The 4,300-nt window shown below is 48.5% G+C and overlaps 1 protein-coding gene across 1 annotated transcript in view; it reads left to right on the top strand.

The window, feature by feature from the left end:
* The first annotated feature begins 2,431 nt into the window (after nucleotides 1-2,431).
* Nucleotides 2,432-4,300, top strand: part of LOC107199217 (endogenous retrovirus group 3 member 1 Env polyprotein-like) — a 6,854-nt gene continuing 4,985 nt past the window's right edge. The window contains exon 1 of the mRNA XM_033511714.1: nucleotides 2,432-3,116. The gene's annotated coding sequence lies outside the window, so the exon portion shown is untranslated. The remainder of the gene's footprint in view (nucleotides 3,117-4,300) is intronic.

Raw genomic sequence — 4,300 nt, 5'->3', positions numbered from 1 at the left:
GCACACACCTCAGTGCTTTCCCCCATGTCCCCCTGGTTCAGATGGAAACCAATCTAAATTTGGCTTCTTTTCTTCCAGGGTAGTAAAGTTGGAACTTAAATAAGATAGTAGTGTTAAAAGCGTCTCCAAAAGCAAAGGAAATAGTTTAGGACGTATCATATCCAGCTGTTGCTGAGCAGATTCTGTTCATTGTTTCAGCGTTTGCTGTGGAATTTCTTTCTCATTATTTTCTTCTTTCTGACTCTCTCTCCCTCTTTCCACGGGCAGCATAGATAAAAACGCTTTCCCAGCAGTGGGAGGTAGAGGTGTCTGCTGCTGTGATGCAGGTAGAATTACGGGGCTCACAGCCTCAGGATATCTTGCTTTTCTGTTTTCTAAGGTATTAATTACAACCTGCCAAGTTGGACTGAGAGACACAGTGTCCTTGCTCTTTTCCGTGATTGCCATTTCCCACATCAGATCCCTTATATCCATCCATTCCTCAACTGCTAAGAGCAGTGGGGGGGCACTGCTAAATGACCATGATTCTTAGCCCATATGATGAGTTTATCCAGGTCCTTATTCCTGGCTGCTTCACCTCGTTTAACGAGAATACCAAGAAGCAATTTTTTAGCTGCTGCAGACTCCACATCCATTTTTCATGTGGCCATGGCGGGGGAAGGGTCGCAACCCCTCACTTATTCCTCCACCTTCGGACTCCCCCAGCCACCCGCCTCCTTCTTCCGCGGGTCGTCAATCCGGTAACCGATCCAAGGCAGCGTCTATCTGTGCTCAGATCTGCTCCACCAATCTCGGTCCAAGGCTTCATCCCACCATGCATGGACCTGTCAAAGCCCCCCTGCCTGCAGGGTTCCGTTCGGAGCACCAGATATTGAGAGACCGCCAGCTATTCACAACTCTTCACATAAGTAAACGTGAACACCGTTTATTTCTATGTTTAGCACACCTTTTATAGGGTTCTACAGGGTCCGCGGGCAGAGCAAGCTACTATTGGCTAACACACACAGGTTTACATTTTTTCTCCTACACACAAGGATATTGTTTTGCTTTACTCTCTCTTCTGCAGGAAGGTTTCAAGGACTTTAGCCTTTAATATCACGACTTATTTCAAAGACTGGTTTGTGCAGGCAGGCGTTTACTAATATATAAAATATAGCAACAGGATTAATAGGCAGACTCAGGATCACTCTATGGCAGGCCTCGTTGGCATTTCTCTGAGCCATCTCCTTAATTAGTTCCGTCTGGGCCACTGATCCTTCCACCTGCCTTTGTATCTGCATTCAAAGCCAGTCGACAAACTGCAAAAAACTTTCTGATGGAAGCTGTTTAATATTAACATAGCTGACTTGAGTTTCAACTAACTGTTAGTAATTGGTTAAAAGTTTTTTCTGCTACATCACAGATCTTATCTGCAATAGATTTTGTTAATACTCGCACCTGTTCTTCAGGTTTAGACCACCTTCCCTCCCAGCATAGATATTCTAGAGTTATTTCATTATTCTCTGTATAATGTGCATTCTGGGTACTTTGTCTAAGCTCCACTAGGAGGATTCTTAAGGCTTTTTTCCATGATCTTTCCCAAAGATCAAACTCAGAGGGAGTCAAGAGACACCAGAAAAGGTCTTTGAGATCAGCAGGAACTAGATCCTGTGATTTTAATGTAGCTCGTATTATTCCTTTTAATACTTCACTATCTCTACCAAATTTGCTCTGTGCTTTGTATATTTCTTTTATATTTTGGCAAGAAAGTGGCTGATATTGCACTTGAGTTTTTCCGTTATTAGTGTATACTACTGGCGCAGCTGTAACCTTGTCTTCATCTTCCCCAGGGCCTCTACCTCCTGGGTTTCCCAGCCAACCCCCTCCCCGACTGGGCCCCGGGGGCCCCCACTCCCATACCGCGTCTGTGGAGAGGCCCAGCCCCACCCCCACAGGAGCTGGGCAAGGGCTCATTCCCCCCCGGGGGGCAGGGCCAGGACACCCCTCTCCCTGCCAACCCCCCCACCATGAGCAAGGGGTAGGGCTACCCCTCCCACACTCCCACACCCCCCCCTTCCCGGTGGAGACAGAAGGAAGGGGAAAGGGGAGCAGGATTTCAACATCTGGAGGTGGGGTCACAGGGTGATGTCATGCAGGGCAAGAGCATGTTGGAGATGGAAGGAATGTCTGAGGGAAGGAAGGGGTTGTGGGTGGAGACACGTGGGTGGAAGGGGTTATGGGAGGGAGAAGGGGGGTGGGGTGAAGGTCCCACCATGTAGCCTGACAGAACATGGCTGGAGCCATCTTGGCTCTCAGCCACATGGGGATAGAGGGGTTCATTGTCTTTAACACTGGGAAGAGGTGGGTATAGGGACAGAGTTCAGATGGTCTGCGTGTAACTGTTATAAGTATGTATAGTGTTGTAATTGTTAGTCTGTTGGTATGTTCTTGTTCTCCCCTATTACCTGTGTTAGTTTTGACCCCAGATGTCAATTATGTAGACCCCTCCCCTTATTCTCGAACCTTCCCTGCCCATCACTCCGGCCTGCCCTAATCCCCTATCCATCATTGTAAACCCGACCCTTTCTTCCAGAACCTTCCATGCTCCTCACCCCTAGTTTGGTTCGCGATTGGTTCCCTAGTTGCTGTCCCGCCCATGACATGTCCCTATTGGTTCCCAGTAGTTCAACCGCCTCCCCTAACTCCTCCTCCCCTGATCCCTCATTGGACCCTGAGTTGTACCCTCCCCTGGGGATCAAGCAGTATATAATCTTGTGCATAGCTGTGTTCGGGGCTCTCCTTCCTCATCGGGTTGTGAGTTGCAGGGATTCAGGATAGCCTGTCTTCCTACTCCTGTTGGTATTTTTGTCATCAAATAAAGGTTTGGCTACTTCTTTTAACATCCAGAAGAGTCCAGACCCTCGTTTTTGACAATTTTTGGTGCCGAAACCTGGGATATTCACGTCCAGAGGTGGTTCCGGAGTAGCACAGATTTGGGTGGCGCGCATTTTCTTTTTATATATACCCCTGGACTACGTCGAGACCACGGAACGGTTGCTGGATAGAACCCGAAGACCAGCAGGAGTGACAACCCGGTGAGAAGGACCCCCCCCCTCTCCAGGGAGCAACCCTGACCGGTAAGGTGTTGGGGTGAAGGGGGAGGGACTCTCTTAGGCTAGGAGGGAGATGGGCAAACCCCAGGGACCCAAAGAAGGAAAACGGGTGACCCCTAGGGACCCCAAAGTGCCTGGGACAACACCTGAGAGAGGGGTTCCCCAGAAGTCTAACTGAAAGTCCCGAGCTTGAGAAGTTTGGGAGAGGACTCTGAAGCCCTTAAGGCCAGGAAGGTGCTGGAGTCTGTACACCACAGTGTGGAGACCTAGGAGGGAGAGGCCACCGACTGTGGGAGGGTCCCCTTGGTGGTTAAGACCATGTGGGAAGGTTTTTTTGTGAGTTGGACCATCTGGGGAATTAGGACCCGGAAGTGGGGAGGTAACTTTTCTCTAGACAGGGGAGAAAGGGGGTTCTCACTCCGGGGGTTGTGCTCCTTGAGGGTTGAGGGACAACCTGGGGAGTTAGGACCCCAAACTAGGAACCTCACCCGGAGTTTTTGGGGTTCGTAGGGGGAACCTCACAAGGCGGAGACCCTAGAGAGGGAATAAGGGCCACCGGTTGTGGGAAGGGCCTCCTACTCATTAGGATTAGGAGGGAATGGTTTTAGAGCCTGTCATTATAGGGTTCTTGTATAAGGTTCTTTGAGTTCTGGTCATTTATAAGTTCCTTTGTTGTTAGTTGAATTTCCTTTTTTTTAAGAGATACTCTTTTTACGATAAAAGGCCAAGAAAAATTGATTGTGATTCAGATTTGTGTTGCCCGTCATTAAATTTTAGTTTGGGTAGGGGCACATTATCCATTCAGTTTGAGGCTTGGTATGTTGAAGTAATCCCGGTGCGCCGGAGGGATGTAGTTCTGGGGTGAGGCTCAGCCGAGAGTCTCCAGATCATCCCCTGGCTGTGGTGAGCAGAGATTGTGTGGCTGGCAGGGCAGCCATTTTGTGGTGAATTGTGTGGCTGGTCGAGCAGCCATTTCGTTGTTGGTTAAGTAGTCAGCAGAACACTCATTTTGGTGTGATAGGCTGAGTGGCTGGAAGGGTGGCCATTTTGTTGCTGTGGCTGTATGGTCGAGAAGGCAGCCATTTTGAATTGTAAAGGTCGATTGCTGGTTAGACATATTAATTTTATCATTTAATCATCGTTTTCTATTGTCAGTCATTTTGTTTTTACTTGATTACTTTTATATTCAATTATTGTTTCCAATTGTC

The sequence above is a fragment of the Parus major genome, unplaced genomic scaffold (genome assembly GCF_001522545.3).
Source record: "Parus major isolate Abel unplaced genomic scaffold, Parus_major1.1 Scaffold502, whole genome shotgun sequence".
Lineage (NCBI taxonomy): Eukaryota > Metazoa > Chordata > Aves > Passeriformes > Paridae > Parus > Parus major.
This window is presented reverse-complemented; position numbering and strand designations above follow the sequence as displayed.